Genomic DNA, 18,436 nt, shown 5'->3' on the forward strand with positions numbered 1-18,436 from the left:
CAAGGCAAAAAAAAAATTTCTGGCCAAAGGGGAAATAATATATAATATATCAGAAAGAATCATATAATTCTCATACACACTATTATTGTGTTCTTGGTATACCAATTGCAAGTTTGATATAGTTTGTAGCTCATTCCCGTCTAGAGTCACCACAAAATCTATTTCTTTTAATAAAAAACCGAAGAACAACTTCCGGTGAAAATTATTTTATTGCGGGATCAATTTTGGCAAAACGAGGGCCAATCAAAAACCTAAACTAACAAATTTCTGCCGCAAATCCACCACTGAAATGCTTCACATACTCGGCAATCAGAGCAAGGGCTCTCAATCGGACACTGTATCAAGGGAAACGAGTCGATACCTAACGAGGCAGCATAGCATCGGAACTAAGCATCACTCGTCAAGGCATCGGTAAGCAGCTACTCGGCTTTTCACTCGATGAATGCAACCGAGGATAGATTACGAGCATTTAAGTGGCGATGGCGAACGTTTTCACCGGAGATGTGGGGGGAGAGGGTCGGCGAAGAGAAGTGTGGACAAAATTGATTCACCGGGAAAGGAGAAGGTCCGATGGCGAGGTCGTTCCCCGAGGGTCTTCAATGTTGCTGCTGATGAGCTCCATCTTTGAGTTCTTCGCTGCACTCTCTCCACTGCAGTACGGATCTTTATGAGGTGGTCGCTAAGGAAATTGGCGGGATTTGGAAGGATGTGACCAGGCGTTGCCTCGGGTTCGACTGGTATTGCTGGCAATTTTTTTCATAAAATATCAAAATACACGATGTTAAATTAATGTTTGCGAAACTTGCATAAAAATAAAACAAACGTCATTATACTCATAATAAAACTTTGAGTTTCAACTTATTTGATATATTTTTGTTAATCAATTAATGATGTTTATCAATCATCATATTCTTAGGGGAAATCACCAAAATCTGTCCACTATACCGTGCAAGATATTTCGGAACGACCCAGACACCAAAATCCCGAACTTTGCTTTTTGTGATGGATAAATGGGTACATCCATTGGGTATTTTTAAATGTCTTTTGTTTTTCTTTTTTTTTTTTTCCCTTCCAAATGCAGAGGAGCCCTCGCTCACTGCGTCGAGCAAGGGCGGCCCGTCACGGTGTGCAGTGCCGGGCGAGGTTGCTCTCGTGCACGGATCCTGGCGAGGCCGGGTTCTCGCCGGCTAGCGAGGGCGGTCTCACCTCGACGCGGCGAGGGTCGACCTGCCAGACGGCGAGGGTCGCCGCCGTCGCCTGTGCGAGCATGACCTGCTCCCGACGCCGGCGAGGGTCGCCTCGGCCTTGGGCGAGCGGAGAGGCGGCTCGCTCGGGCCCTCGACAAAGGGAAATCGACCTCGCTCGACGCCGGCGAGGGTCGACCTCTCCGAGCCTGGGCGAGGGGTCAGCCCGCCGCTCGCTAAAGGGCGAGGGCGACTCGTCGGCGCCGGCGAGGGCGGCCGTCGTGGATCTCGGGCGAGGGCCGCCTCGCTCGAGCCGCCGGCGAGGGCCCCTCGTTAGCATCCGGCGCAGGGCGGCCTCGCTCGACGTGGGCGAGGACGTCTCACGGGAAAAGGAAAAAAAAGAAAAAAAGAAAAAGCAAAAAGACGAAAATGCCCATGGACTAAATACATCGGTAAATGTGTCATAAAAAAGTAAAGTTCAGGGTTTTGATGTCACAAAAAAGTCTGGGGTAAATGTGTCAGCGATGACAAAGTTCGTATTTTTGGTGGTTTTTTTCCTATTCTTAGGGAAAATTGTCCAAGAAATACTAAATTTATTGTAGAGCAGTCAATTCAGTTCTAAACCTCTCTTTTTTTTTTTTGGTCAAGAGTTCTAGAACTTTCAATTGTGACAATTTAGTGCTAAAATTTTTTACGATTTGCCAATTTTGTGCTAAACATTTTGACTATTTATCAATGTAATCCCAAATCTTTTGACGATTCCTTTCGGCCAATTTTGGTCAGAAATCACTTATGTGGCGGCCTAGTTAGCGCCAACCATCCTGCATGGCGAGGCCAGCATGGACGTGGACAATTTTTTACATTTTTTTAATTTTTTTTCTTTTCTTTCTTTTTTTCTTTCCTTCTTCCTCTGGCTGGTCGCTGAGCGATGGGCCGGGGAGGTTGACCTTGCCATCCTGACGTGGGCAAGCCTCGCCCAACCACTGGTGGGCAAGGCTTGCCCTCGCCAGCCTCATGGAGTCTTGCCGGGCTCGCCGAGGCCCAACGACAGGCCGAAGGAAAAAGGAAAGGAAAAAAGGAAGAAAAGGTTATTTTTTGTTGTTGAGGAACCAACAATCGTATTGCATGGACTTGGAATTTAGGAGGAACCATTCGAATTAATGGTTTTCATACTTTATGTCAAGGAAGAAAAATATTGCATGGACTTGCTCAATCAACGAATGACGAGCAAAGCAATTTTAATGCATGTGAAAGAAAAAAGACAGGAAGTGATAAATCTGTCCTTATAGAAAAGATACATCAAAATTCAGATTATTTCGAGATAGAATTTAAATAAATTTTGGATGAGGAAACTTTTCATTTAATGATAATGTTTGAGAGATTAAGGGATAACTCATTTGTTAAGTTGGTCTTATTAATGTAGGAACTTTCCATAATACAATGAAAGAAGATTATAACTCATTTTAATAGTACCAATCCGGGACTTAATTAGTCCTAAACTTATTGTACATATGTCCATTCAATCATAACTTTTAAAATTTTGTTAATTGAGTCATAAACCTTTGCACGAAATTTCAATATAATTCTTTCGGCCAATTTTCGTCAAAATTGCTAACATGACGATCTAGTAATTACCGGTCGTCCTATGTGGCACACGGCTACGTGGGCGATTCTTGGCAAAAATAGGTCAGAAGGATCATATTGGAATTTCGTGCAAGTTTTATAACTTAATTAACAAAATTGGAAAGTTTAGGACTAAATTGACATCCGTACAATAAATTTAGGACTGATTGAACAACTTCCCCATACCAATCATTATTGAGATCACATACTATAAATAATTAAATATGCTGGCTAACTACTAGAACTCGAAAACAATCTCTTTCTTAGGAGAACTAGGGTTAGTTCCGCTTCTTCTTCTTTTTGGGTCAAATGGGTTAGTTTCGCTTTCAACATACCATCGAACTATAGATGTAACACATTGAATTGGATGCTCTTTACCTTCACGCTTTCTTTGCTTCAGCTTGTTTCCGACTGGCTTGCTTGCATATACATATGTATATATATACTATATAATTTATCCCTTTGCTTATCTACTGATTATTCACCATATATGAATACGCGTGATCCATATTATTTTCCAAAAAACTCAAAAATAAGTGGAGCTAACTAAATTTGATAAATATGTCCGATATCATCGGCAAAGATTTTGCTCTCTTCTCTGCCCTTTCATTTGCCAGAATCTCTGCATTTATATGCCATGTGATAACTAGGTTCAATTCAAACATTCATGCAGACCTTGACCAGAAGAATTACGGTTGGTCTAGGCAATAATGCAGTTGGATAATTAGAAAATATATAAAAAATTTCATCAGAGAGAGAGAGAGAGGAGCTGATTCATGTTCGGCATGTTTATACGTGTATTTTTCCAAGAACTTACAATATAATATATGCATTTATCCAAGAAAATCTACACAAAAATGGGAAATAATTCACCGTCTTATTCGCGGTGAGTGATACTCGGTGCCAAGTAAGGCCACAATCATATGTCTTCTTAGGAAGCTGATAATTAATATATACTCCCAAGAAAATAATAATGACAATGAAATTGTTTGCTGTTTCTCAAAGGGTTGATTGTGAAACGATCTTTGAACCCGTGTGAGCACATTTCAAAATTAAAATAACGATAAAACGAAGATTCGTCCTGCACAAAATTCAAAAACTGAATAACTTATTCCTATTAGCAACTATATTTTTGACAATCCTATTTATCACATGACCATTTGCTACTAAGTTTTAGAAATAAAGACCTTGTTAAACATATTCTGTCCCACATCAAATCCATTACATTTTCCAAGAGTCATGATGAGTAACATCTACGTGGGATACTTCTAAACGCTTTGCACGCCTGAGACATTTTCATAGTGAAATTTATATAATTAGTCATTAGCCATATATATGATGAATTCCCCTTTTCCCAAATACATTCATAATAAATCAAAGAATGCCTAAGAAGTCTTAAGGTGGCTTCTAGCAGCCATGTGTCAATTCAACCTTAATGTCCAACGTGATCTTCAAGCTGATTATAGGCTGGACTAGACCAAGAAAATTAGATAATAAAAATAATATTACTGAGGAGATTTTTCTTTAATTTTCTGGGGAAATTTGCAATAAAAAACGCAAAGTGGGGTTATTTTTGCAAAGAACCCCTAGTAGGGTTTGTCTTAAAATACTCCTTGAAGTTGGCGATTCGTCTCGATGACCCCACGTGTCATAGGCAGCAAAAATCTTCGCCGAAGGATTAACACGTGCATGTCAGTCTACATGGACCACACGGACCATGATGGAACAATTTGCAATTACAAAATGCAACGTAAAGTGTTAAACATATTGTAAGGAGGCCAATTCAGTCCTAAATATTTATTCTTCTTTTTTTGGTTAGAAATACTAAACCTTTCAATTATACCAATTTAGTCCTAAACCTTTTGATTATTTGCCAATTTATCCAAACCTTTCAATTGTATCAATTTAGTCTTAATTCTTTTGACGATTTGCTAATGTATTCATTTCGGTCAAATATCCGAATAATAGATTTATGATTGAATTGACAAATTTTCAAAAGGTTTAGGACTACATTAGCAAATTATCGAAATATTTAGGATTAAATTGGCACAATTGAAAGATTTAAGACTAAATTGACTATTGTACAATAAGTTTAAGACTTTTTGAACAATCATCTCGAGAAATTAGGGAAAAGATCTCCATGAGCGCACTCATTCATTTTGTTCTTCATCAAATGAGGGAGAATACCTACAGAACTGGAGTTCAGCAACTCGATTTATCAATCATTTTGAAAATGGATGCGACACGTGACATTTTTTTTTTGGTCGAAATGCAATGCATGACTTGAAGATCTATAATTTGCAAAGTGAAAGGTGAGAAAGTTTTTTTTTTTTTTTTTTGTAACCGAGGTGTTCGAGCTAGCTTGCGCGCACTCGACTATTCCTCGGGAGACTAAGACAAAGAACCCACCGCCATGGCCCCCACTTAAATCACAAGTGCTTTCGGTGAGGAATCGAACTTGGGACCAGTGCACCTAACCACACAATCCCAAGTACGCCCTAACTAACTGAGCTACCCATAGGTGGGTGAAAAAAAAAAAAAAAAGGTGAGAAAGTTGTGAGAAAGTTGGTTTCGCAAAAAGTCAATAAATTAAATTTTTTTTTCCTAACTTTGATCTTTATGTTGCTTAGAAAATTGACTATAACCAGCAAAAATACTTGCCGTTTTATCGATAACTTATTTTTCTAAGCGATGAGAACAATCAAAATTAGGAAAGCATTTTCTGAATCGTTGATTTTCCGCAATTTCCGATTATTTTACATAAAATAAACATTACCCGAAAAAATTTTTCAGGGGAAATGATTCATTTTCCTATGTTGATTTAAAACATGTATTGTACATTTTATAAAGGGATTTATCGTTTGCTCATTTTCGCCTACCCCTCTTTTTCCATCTCATTTTCCTACTCTTATATTTTATTTTCCCTGATAATTACGAGAAATATTAACTTATTTTTCTAAGAGATTGAAATCGATATTTGAATATTTTTTATATTTATCGATTTTTCCTAAATAGTCAGGATTATTTATATCATATATATAAAGGAATCAGTATCCAAAGTTTGCGTCATTTTCTCAAAAAAGGGTCCAAAGTGGACATAGTGTCAAATAAGGGCTCGAAGTGCCCAATCAGTCTCAAATAGGGGCCCGAAGTGCCCAATCAATATCAAGTAAGCGGCTGAGTTCGCAGGTAGCTCGGTCAAATGCTTCACCAACGTCAGTGCAAAGCACCCAATTGTTCCGATCCGCGAACAAGGGCAATTTCATCTTTTACTTTTTAATTTTTTTTGTTTCTTTTTTCTCTTTTTTTCTTTTCCTTTTTCCTTTTCTTCTTTTTTTTTTTCCTCTTTTTCCTCCGCGGCCATAGCCGGGCTAGCGGAGGTTGCCGCCTCGGCGGAGGCCGCCCTAGCTAGCCAGGCTGCCAGTATGGCCGCTCGCGGCGGCACGGGCTAGGGCCACCCTCACCTGGGCTGGGCAGGCAAGGGTCAACCCTCGCCAAATCCGATGAGGGCGAGGGTTGCTCTCACCGGATCTGGCGAGGGTCGCCCTCACCCGCCAAGCCCAGGCGAGGGCCGCCCTCGCCCGACGCCGGCGAGGGCAACCCAGGGTCGAGCGAGGGTCGCCCTTGCCTGAGCCATCTCATGGTGGAAGGGGATCTTCTGATCGGGCGGCGACTCGTTGGCCGTGAAGACCCGCCCCACGACGTTGGTCCTTGGGGTGGCTCCCCCAACGTACGGCAACTCCTCATACCCGAACGCCCCGACCATGTCGTTGAAGTCGGAAGCAGAGCTCACCGGGAATCCCCTTAGCAGCAGGGCCCCGGCCTCGCGGATCAGGGACTTGAGGTACGGCTTCTGGGTCTCGATGGCTCGGGTCAGGAGTGGCAACGAAGGTCAGATCCTGGCACTCGGAGCTAGGTCCGAAGGGAAGAGGATGCCGCCGCCGTACGGTCTCTGGTGCGGCAGGCGGGCCTCCGCAAAAAGGGTCGTCTCCGCCAAGAAACTAAAGCAAAGCTTCGTCTCCTTCAAATCTCTCTCTCGATCATCGCTTCCGTTCTTCTCGATCGCCGCCGACGATCTTCGTAACTTCGATTCGAGGGAATCATGATGGATCGAGATGGTTATGCATTCTCTTATAGGTCGTAGATTGTTCTTTGTTCTCTCCGTATCGTTGGTTGGTGCTAAGAGGAACTGAAATGCTTGGGATTGCTTTACTACAGTGGACCTTGGTTTTTCTAGCAACGGATCTTCTTGCAAGAACGAGTTCTGATGCTTTGAGTTAACTTTGGATAGGTTTTACGGTTCAGCGATTGGTTGTCCGTATCTGTATAATAGCATGGGTATTAAGACAGCAAGGAGTACTGTGGGTTGGCCACAAAAATCAGCTGCTCACTATAATCAGCGTCCAACAGCACCGACAAGCCACAAAGTTTGCACTAACTGGTTAGAAGGGAGGTGCAACCGGAATCCCTGCCGGTTTTTGCACGATGCATCTCTTCCACGCAATGTTTACCATCGAGCTGCAAAGCAGTCGAGTTATATGCCTGAGGATTGCCATGGGAAGGGCCCTGAATCTAGCCCGGTGAATTCAGCGAGTTCAACTTCTAGAGAGAGAGGTGATTCGTCAAAAGATAAAAACCCTCACAAGCCCGGAGAAAAAGTATGCCACTACTGGATGTCGGGCAACTGTGTGAAAGGCGATGCATGTCCTTTCTTGCATTCACGGTATCATGGTGTAGATTTTGCCATGCTGGCTAAGCTCGATGGGCATAAAAGGTACACTTTTTAGATTAGTTTTTGCCTTTTGTGTTCTCTCTCCTATTCAAGACTATAGCTGGAGAAAATTTAGTTTCGCTTGTATTATTAAACTCCAATTTGTTTCCGTCCTGTACTAATTAAGATGTAGAAATATCATTGCCTGTCTGTCATAAAAGTAGGTCTGGACACACCTGATGCTTTTTATGACAGGGTGTTTCTGGGATAGCACTTCCTTCTGGATCTACTACGCTCTACTGCGGAAGCAAAGATGGGACAGCACGAATCTGGGACTGTCACACTGGTAAATGTGATCAAGTGATCAACCTTGGAGGAGAAGTTGGGTGTTTTACTTGTGAAGGTCCTTGGGTGTTTGTTGGCGTGCCTAATGCTATTAAGGTGCGCGGTTGGCTGGTGTCTCCTTTGTCCTTCGTTATTATATTTTCTGGCAATTCCTGAATTAATGAGCTGCTGAGCTTTTAATTCATTGCTTTCTCTTGTACCTCTCGTAGGCATGGAATATCCAGAATGGTGCTAGCTACGATATCAGTTGACCAGTTGGACAGGTCCATGCTATGTGTTGAAAATATGTCTCGAGTTTGAGCCCAAAGCGAAATCTAAATATTTCGAATTGGATATTTTGCGGATCTCCGAAACCAAGCAAAAAGGAAATATTTGAAATTCACTTTCCTAATGCACGTTGGAGTCCTTGTTCTCAAACTGGAAAGTCCACATGAATTTTATGTTGAACTTTGATTCGGTCAATGTGTTAGAAGAAAGAAGGAATATTATACTTTCCTAATTCTTGTGGAATTCACGGCCAGAAGTGGAAAGAAGAAATAAAATAAAAGGAAAAGAAAAGCATGGCTGGATTTGTTTCCTGATCCTAATCCGCGTGGACTTCGTTTGTTGACCAACATGGGACTTCCTGATATATATGTTCATGGTCAGGGGATGCTTTTAGTGCAGAGAAGTCTTGAAGCGCCGCGGTTGACGTCGAGTGCTTGGCGTAGGTTTATCTCACTGGGATTTTGTTCGTGGAATTACACCAAGAGCTCAAGTGTTCGTAGCGATTAAATCTTGTGTTAAGATTTGTGTACAATTCTTTTGCGAGATTGAGAGACTATTTCGTGAGGAATTGTGGGGCTAAACACTGCGTGAGTTGTTGTGTGTAATTGAGGCTTGGGAAACACCGAGAGTGTTTGAGTGACTCGAGTGTGCTTGTAATCTCCGTTGTATTGCTTGATCTATAGTGGAATTCCGTACTGCTCTCCCCGTGGATGTAGGTCACTACGACCGAATCATGTAAACTGGTGTCCGATTTATTTTCTTATTGTCAATTTTATTGTTCGATCGCTTGGCTTCCGCAACAATTGGTATCGAGCTTGGTGGTGAGTTAAAGCGAATCGATGGCGGCAGAAGAAGGAAAAGTGAGAATCGATAGATTTGATGAGAAAGATTTTGGTTTCTGGAAGATGCAGATTGAAGATAATCTATATCAGATGAAACTGCACTTGCCCTTGTCTGGGGAGAAGCCAGAGACGATGAAGCAAGCTGATTGGGAATTGCTGGATAGACGAGCTTTGGGTGTTATTCGGCTGACGTTGGCACGTAACGTCGCGTTTAACATTGTGAATGAGAAGACCACTGCGTGTTTGATGAAAGCCCTGTAGGACATGTACGAGAAGCCCTCTGCGATCAACAAGGTCTATTTGATGCGACGTCTGTTTAATTTGAAGATGAGCGAAGGTGCGTCAGTTGCAGATTATATCAATGAATTCAATGTAATCGTTAGTCAATTGAGTTCAGTTGAGATTGACTTTGAATATGAGGTACGTGCTTTGATTCTATTATCCTCATTGCCTAATAGTTGGAATACTTATTGCTATCGCTGTTAGTAATTCCTCCGGGTCAACAAGTTTGACGTTTGATGGTGTTCGAGATTTAATTCGAGTGAGGACATCCGTAGAAGAGAATCGGCGAACATGTATCTGCTTTGCTTTAGTAGGTGAAAATAGAGGAAGAACTGGTACACGTATTAGCCGAAGTAGTATGAACTCAAATAGACGAAGTCAGTCTATGACCGGTGGTATTGTCTGTTGGAGTTGTGGCAAAAGGGGGCATTTTAGAAGGGATTGCCTTAAGCTGAAAAACGATAAGGGTAAAGGAATTAGAGTTGATCCTACGGATGATGTTGCAGCTATAGCTGATGGTAATTCGGATGATGCTGATTATGTCTTGTCTGTCACAACGATGATTCGTCGTTTGGCGGATGGATTATGGATTCCGGTTGTTCTTTTCATGCTACACCAAACAGGAACCGGTTTACTACTTATCGTTGCACGGATAGTAATAAAGTGCGGGTTGGGGAACAACGCTGAATGCGATGTTGTAAGTGTTGGTGACGTTAGAATCGAATGCATGATGGTATTGTGTGGACATTGACTGGAGTGAGACATGTTCCAGAGTTGAAGAAAAATCTAATTTCCTTGAGTGCCCTAGATTCAACTGGGTATCGGTATTCTTCAGAATGTGGAGTTTTGAAAATTATTCGAGGTGCCTTGGTGATAATGAAAGGAATCAAGCATAGTGGCCTGTATGAGCTTCAAGGTGAGATGTGACGGAATTCGCTGCGGAGACGTCGAAAGCATCGGTTCGAGAGTCTGAATTGTGACATATTCGTTTGGGGCACATTAGCGAGAGAAGCTGAAGGTTCTAAGTGAAAGGAATTTGCTATGTGGTTATGTGGCTAACGAATTGAATGTATGCAGGTGTGCTGTGATTTAGATCAACGGCGGAAAGTGCAGTTCAAGTACGATTGTTAAGGAAACCACGGATATTGCAGAATTAATTCACTTAGATGTTCGCGAGTTGTCGCGATTTCCTTCGAGGAAGAGTGCGGATTTATGCTAACAGGTTGTTGATGACTACTCGAGGAAGACTTGGGTGTTTGTGCTAAGGCACAAGTTTGATGCTGTTGTCAGGATCAGGCAGTTGAAAGCTTTGATCGAAAAGGAGACTGGTAAAATGATCAAGCAGGTGCGGACTGATAGTAGCATGGAGTTTTGCTCGGAGCTGTTAAACAAATTCTGCATGAAGGAAAGCATAGTGAGACACCGCACTAGTGTCAATGAACCACAACAGGTTGCAGAGTTGATGAGCAGAACATTACTAGAGACGATACATAAAATGCTCTCTAGTGCTGGTATGGCTAGGAGATTCCCGCGGATATGCTTAGTACGGCGAGCTACCCGAAGAATAGATCCCCATCGATCGCAATTGAATGTCGGACTACCGAAGAAGTGGTCAGTAACGCCGCCGATTATTCTGTTCTTAGAATGTTTGGTTGTCCATGTTATGTTCGAGTTAGTGATGGTAAGCTCGATGGAAGGACAAGAAAGTGCATGTTCCTAGGTTATGCACACGGTGAACGGGGCTATAAGTTGTGGTGTCCGGAATTAAATTAACCTATTATCAGCAGAGAAGTTACATTTGATGAGTCTCCAATACTTCTGGCTAGGAGTGTTAATAGCAGTGTTTATACGGATCTGGACGGTGTTCAGCTTGAGGTGGAGTTGCAACTAGAAACTCCTAAGGTAGCGGGTGCTAGCGAAATAATCGACACGGATGGTGCTTGTAGCGAGGTGGAGCCTATTGAGCCAACAGTTGCTGTAACTGTTGATATTGACAAGGTGCGTATTCGATCTCCGAATAGATATGAATGCAAAAATGGTTTTGCTTTATCTGCGGTTAAGGAGATTGTATCGGAAAATCCTTGTGGAGCGGTTAAAGGTGCATGTGGAGTTGGTATTCTGATGAGGTCCACGGCTATGGCGAAGTTCAAGCGAGGCTTGGACTTGAAAGACGTCTGTGGCGGTTGAGCCCATTGGGGCTGTGGGAGAGTAGTAGCGGAATTCGGATTCTATTGAAGCGATTGTTACTTGGCTCAAACGTCGAGCCAAGGTGTAGATTGTTGAAAATATGTCGCGAGTTTGAGCCCAAAGCGAAATCTAAATATTCCGAATTGGATATTTTGCGGATCTCCGAAACCGAGCAAAAAGGAAATATTTGAAATTCACTTTCCTAATGCACGTTGGAGTCCTTGTTCTCAAACTGGAAAGTCCACATGAATTTTATGTTGAACTTTGATTCGGTCAATGTGTTAGAAGAAAGAAGGAATATTATACTTTCCTAATTCTTGTGGAATTCACGGCCAGAAGTGGAAAGAAGAAATAAAATAAAAGGAAAAGAAAAGCATGGCTGGATTTGTTTCTTGATCCTAATCCGCGTGGACTTCGTTTGTTGACCAACATGGGGCTTCCTGATATATATGTTCATGGTCAGGGGATGCTTTTAGTGCAGAGAAGTCTTGAAACGCCGCGGTTGACGTCGAGTGCTTGGCGTAGGTTTATCTCACTAGGATTTTGTTCGTGAAATTACACCAAGAGCTCAAGTGTTCGTAGCGATTAAATCTTGTGTTAAGATTTGTGTACAATTCTTTTGTGAGATTGAGAGATTATTTCGTGAGGAATTGGTGGGGGCTAAACTTGCGTGAGTTGTTGGGTGTAATTGAGGCTTGGGAAACACCGAGAGTGTTTGAGTGACTCGAGGTGTGCTTGTAATCTCCGTTGTACCGCTTGATCTATAGTGAATTCCGTACTGCTCTCCCGTGGATGTAGGTCACTACGACCGAACCACGTAAATCTGGTGTCCGATTTATTTTCTTATTCTGTCAATTTTATTGTTCGATCGCTTGGCTTCCGCAACACTATGGAATTTGCTAAGAACATGCTTTTTGCCGGAGCGCAGGTAATTTATTATTAGAAGGAATAATATGTCAATTTAGGTGATTTATCTGCTGGAATTTTGTCTAGTCTGTTTCTTTAGAATCTCGTTCCTTCGTGAATTAGCAGCATATGTGATATAAAAGTTTATGCTGAGTGTGAGAGTGGATTTTTGGTTTAGATCTGAAATTCTTCTCTGCTTCTTTAAGTGTGGCCCACGTAAGTCAACATCCATATGATCACTGACTGCCTCATTCTGTTGATACTTGTGATGAATTATATTGGCTTTCTATGATTATACTGAATGAACTTTGCTTCTAGGATGGCGCTATCTTGGTGTGGAAAGGAGGTAGTGAGGCTGCTCCTTTTCAGATGGCTGCGCCTCTCATGGGTCACACTCGGGGCGTGGTATCATTAACTATTGGGCGCGACCGGTTGTATTCAGGTTCCATTGACCGGACTGTAAGGGTAAGCTGGTTGTCTTAGATGTCTCTCCCCATGATTATATCTAGTCGTGTGTCCTTGGGAAGGCATGACTTGGCCCCTGTAGTTTATGTTTTCTTTTGCGTCACTTCTATTGGTTTGCTACGTCCTCTCTGTATTTTTTGGCCCCGCTCCACTGTGGTATCGTCCTGACCCGTCACATCTTTCTGTTTTTCTCTTCCGCAGGTGTGGGACTTGAACACTCTGGAGTAGGTTCAGGAACTTGTTGGACACACTGATGTGGTGAGGTTGCTTCTTTGCTGGGACGAGTACTTGATATCCTGTTCGTTGGATCAGACAGTTAAGGTCTGGGGGATTGCCACTGAAGGAGGCAGCTCGGAAGTCGCCTATACCATCATGAGGACCATGCATGTTGCGTGCTAAATTTTTTTTTTTTTGAACTTGTGTGGATTATGTTATTTTGTGGTTGATGATGGTACTATAGGAAAAAGTATAGACAATAAAGGTGAAATTGTGTTTTCTTTTATTGACTTCATATGTGCAAAGTGCATGGACAACCTTTTTTACAATCTTAGATCTCGAAGATCCTGTCTTAATTCTTTTCGGTTTTATTTCCGCGGCTAAATGTAACTATATGGATAATGTGGATTGAAACTTTGTAATATAGCCACACTGTCAAGTACCTTCCATGTGCTTGCTCTATGTGGAGAAGACATAAATTTTCTTCTTCCACCTGTCAGTGCTTTGTTAGTTTCTTACCATGCTCCTAGTCTCACGAAAGTGACGTAATATCATATGTTGATGTTGCGAATATCATTTTGTCCTGCATAGGGTATTCTTGCACTGTCAGGGCTGATGGATGCACGTGGTAAGCCGGTCCTTCTCTGCGGATGCAATGACAACACTGTTCGCTTGTGCGAGCTCCCATCGTAAGTCCAAATCATTTCTCTAATTGGTTTGACGTCCTTGTCTCTCACTGAAGACCGTTCTCTTCTTCTGCTGGGCTGACTTCGTGCATCTAACTCCAGGTTCACTGAAAGGGGCAAGATATTCTCAAGACGAGAAGTGAGGACTCTTGAGACGGCTCCCGGAGGCCTATTCTTCATGGGAGATGCCGCGGGGATTCTTACCGTTTGGAAATGATTGGATTCTCCGAAGAGCCAAAAAGAGCAGCTTCCTCATTCGATGGAGTCATGCTAAGTAGAAGAGAGAATCAAGATATGGACGTTGGAGTTCAAATTTCACAAGGAAGACATTGTTATCTATGCCCCGGCGCAACTGAGATTGTGATTTAGAGCAAGAAACCGGATGGCTGTAACTACTACCGTCTGCGCCGCAATCCCAATTTTTGGGCTCTATCGTTTTTGTACAGACATTATTTTTTTGACAGCAACGGTTGGACTTGTATATGATTCACCATTAGTAATTGATATGCCTTTTGCTATTCAACTTGGGCAAATCCATAGAAAGTTGTCAAATGGAAACCTTTCTTCTTTAAGTTTTATTACTGAAAACGCGAAATAAAATAGAAGCTCTAATAATTTATCATGAATAAACGGCACTTCAAAATTGGCTGACCACTGTATGGATAAAAATTGTTCAATGAGAATGACAATCCATGTACTTTTGAATGTGGAATGAAAACTGATACATTACTTACTACAATTCCAATGAATATATCTTATAGATTACAACTAATAATAATAAGCTCCATCTTCAAAGGTGTCAATCCAAACTAGGTCTGAGAGTCTCCCGATCCTGCCCACTGAGCAATTATGAGAGTAGATAAGCTCTGCAAAGCGATTTCAAAGGAGTGTGGAGATGTGAAAATTTGTAGAATTTACATAAGGACAATAACTAGTTAACTTATATTGATAATGTATTTTACACGTATTTTCGCGTATGTGTTAATGTAATTTGGGGTTGTAACCCATTGGGGATAGAACAAATCAGACTAAAAATTTATGAATTGGACACAAGCGGCTTGAAAGTTTAAATTTAAAAATTTGCTCAACGCATGTATTGGAAAAAAATTAGAAAACAAGATTGTAATTATCAGCTTCTTCTTCACAAATTTAATTTTGTTTTAGTCTAGAGTATGTTGATTTCCTTATTTAAGCGTCGTATTGTTTAAATGTCATTTTTGTTCAATCTTTTGAATTGCTAAATTAACACTCGAGATCATCTCCTTTTGTCCATTGCATAAATTTTACTTGAGTTGCTGTATTTAAAATATTTATCAAACAACAAACTTATATATTAAACCTTATTGAGTTCTCTCTTATTTTGTTGAATAAATTTCAAATTACGTGTACTTTAAATCAATATACATACACTTTTTATTTTTTACTTTTTTGTGGTCAAATATTTTTTACTGAATAGATTTGCTTTAAAGGATGTTAGATATATTTAAATCAAGTGGATTTCAAGAGCACCTAAAATCGAATGAAATGTCAATATGCATGTTTCAAGTAAGTTAATTTGAACTTCTTTTTCTGATAAATTATTATTAATTAAATATTATAGTTAGAGAATAAAATTTCACAACATAAGCTATCCTTCGAATTACATTAATATTATTTTAAATTGTGTATTTATCACATGTTAAAATATATTATACTTCGAAATATACATCTTATTTATCCAACAAGATATACTTCTCCTTCTAACTAAATCTATAATTACCAAAATAAGTTATGAATGACAATATACTTATATACCATATTGTCAAATTTAAAATTAATTAGAGATAGAAATCAAAAAAGATAAACCTCTCGAAAGGATAATAGAAGTAATTTTCAAAATATCTTTTCTCTTTTTAATTTTTTTTCAAGTTTAAAAACAATGAGAGAAAAAAGTTGAAAGAGATAAATATGGGAGAATATATTTGAGATGCTTTTGTTTCAACAATTTTGTTATTTGAAATTCAAACTCAATAAAGAAAAAAGTCAGGAGAAAACAAATCCAAAACCAAAGTTTATTCATCGAGCTTGAGACACGTGGCAAAACTATGCCGTGTGATCTTGCCACGAGATAATCATAGAAGTAAAGTGAGGCAATGTTTATTGGATGGCAAGGCACAGAGACAAAGTGAATTGCCGCATGGCGATCACAAGAGCAAATACTTTCCTGGCTTTAACCTAATGTTTATTACAGACCTTATGGAAGGATGAAAATATGAGAAGATGAGCGAATTCATGAACTCTTCCTCCTATTGTGCCTTCATGCAAATGGATGACTTCCTCAAACAAATTGCTGTTTAGGGTCTTACCACTCATTTTTATACATGTTATGAAATTCATATATTGGTTTTTTATTTAATACGAAACACTGGGCACCTTTCAAAATAGAAAACTAGTGATATTTGTATATGATATTTTTACGCTTAAATAATTGTTTTTATTTTCAAAATTTGAAGAATAGTTCATAATAAAAGTAATAAGTAGCTTTTTTATATGCTTTGTGTTGCAATCAACTAAAAAAAATCATATTTGGGTTTTATTGTCAAAATATAAATATCATTTCAAGTTAAAAACCTATTGAAATTTGAGATAAACTTCCATGCTACAAAAGAGTTTTTTTTTTGTCAGACATGTTACAAAAGAGTTTAATCATCAAAATATACAAGTGCCTCTTGACACTCATTAACAAATTTCAAATAGAAATCAATGAAGGGTAAACAATACTTCAAAATTCTATTTGTGTCCCATTTATAGAAATGCAATTGCATATTCTTCATACTCGCTATGAGGAAAACATATTCACATCACATAGCCCGACTAATGTCAAATCTATTACATAAATAAAAGATGAACAGGAGAAGGAAACTGCCCGACCACGAGCGCTTCAACAGAATGAGGCCATAACGTGCCATAGAAAATCCAGAAATTGGTCATCTTCATGTGTGGAAATCAGCTAGCAAGAAGAAACAGAGACATGGACTTCATTAGAGCTTATGAAATTCTGCCGAACATCATTTAATGTTAAATAATGCCGATGAAAAAAGTTATAAACTGCGCAAATGTAGCTTGAAAGTTCTAAACTGAAAGTTTTGCTATATGGATGTATCGAGAAAAAATTAAAAAAAGAACGCAATTTTGAATGTTATTAGCTTCTTCACAAATTTGATTTTGTTTTATCTTAGAGTATGTGGAAATTCTGAATTTTTATGTCATATTCTTCAAATGTCACTTTCGTTCAATCTTTAAACGACTAAGTTAGAGATTATCTCTTCTTTATTGATTAAATCTTTGAACAATTGATGCCATCTCCGATCATGAGATATTTCTTGTTCTCAACAATTAACACATACTCATAAACACCGGTGGTCACATATATCCGGAAGTTCTGACAAAAAAAATGGTTAATATCACGAAAAACCCCAAACCAGTACACTTGTGACCAATTTGCCTCAAAATAATTTTTTTACCACAAAAAATCCCAAACTGATACACCCGTTACAAATTTACCCTCCTTTAGTTTCCATTAACTTTTACAGTCAGATTGTTGAGTTAGATAACACGTGACAATTGACAGATATATCAATTTGGGATTTTACTCTCCGTCTATCACATGTGTACCGGTTTGTGGTTCTTTCATGCTATTAATTCAATTTAGTGGAAACTAACGGAGGGTAAATTTGTCACAGGTGTACCAGTTTAAGATTGTTGGTGGTCAAAAAATTAGCTTGGGGTAAATTTGTCACAAATGTACCAGTTTGGAGTTATTGATGGTCAAAAAATTAGTTTATGATAACTTTGTCACAGGTGTACCAGTTTGAGGTTTTTTGTGGTATTAATTTAAAAACAAAAAACCCGTATCATGAAGTACCCCTTCATGATGTTGATATTGTTCGGAGCTTTCACGACCGCATTGTTAATGGTTGTGAAGTTCCTGTCCCGTCTTGGCCGACCATGGTGTCGACCAAGACCGAATGGCCCCCGCTTGAGGCAATCAATAGAAGAACAAGAAAGAGAAGTAAACCGGCCATTGTTAGGTTAGTGAGTTTAGAAACTGAAAGAGTAACATTGTAACGTCTTGAATTCGACCCACTTCCGGGATTAATAAAATAGATGATTATTTCTCATTTCGTTTTAGTGAGTCTCGTCCGGAACTGATCATTGTAACATTGTATGTGATTGTTTAGTGCTCGTCAGGAGGTGCATGTTAGCCTAGCTTAGGTTTAAGGAACCTACTCGCTGAGATTTATTCTCACTGTTGTTTTAACCCAACTTTTCAGACCCCCGGCCTTGAGGATGGCAGGCGTACCGATACGTTTTGGGAGGTGCCCCGGTTAGATATAATGCTTGACCGCCGAGCCACGTACCCCCTTTTGACGTTGGTGGCTGTTGATTCGCTTTTGATTTTTGAGCGTGGGCTGTAAATGGATAGTGTATATGTTTACCCATTATCAATGCAAGTGTATATTTGTTCATGTTGTTTGTTGTATGGCTATCCTTGGTTATGTGGTTTAAAATTGTTCGGGTATTGTATCGTTTCCGCGTGTGCTTTAATCTCTGTGTTGGGCGTTGGATCGGCGACGCGTCCTAGGACGTCGCACTTGAATCGACCTCGGAGGGATGATCGCGCGCTCGTAGGGTTCGGGGAGTGACATCCACGTTTGATTTGGTATCAGAGCAAGGTCAGCT

General features: G+C 40.1%; 1 long non-coding RNA gene and 1 pseudogene across 1 annotated transcript; both read left to right on the forward strand.

Moving 5' to 3' along the window:
- Positions 1 to 12,334: 12,334 nt before the first annotated feature.
- Positions 12,335 to 13,211, forward strand: LOC115684183 (zinc finger CCCH domain-containing protein 48-like; annotated as a pseudogene).
- Positions 13,212 to 13,468: 257 nt separating this feature from the next.
- LOC115684184 (uncharacterized) lies at positions 13,469 to 14,237 on the forward strand. Its single transcript, XR_004006104.2, has 2 exons — positions 13,469 to 13,717; positions 13,817 to 14,237. It is a non-coding gene; the product is annotated as an uncharacterized LOC115684184 (long non-coding RNA).
- The last annotated feature ends 4,199 nt before the right edge of the window (positions 14,238 to 18,436 follow it).

The sequence above is a fragment of the Syzygium oleosum genome, unplaced genomic scaffold (genome assembly GCF_021117445.2).
Source record: "Syzygium oleosum isolate NSW1041296 unplaced genomic scaffold, Sole_v2.1 Sole_v2.40, whole genome shotgun sequence".
Lineage (NCBI taxonomy): Eukaryota > Viridiplantae > Streptophyta > Magnoliopsida > Myrtales > Myrtaceae > Syzygium > Syzygium oleosum.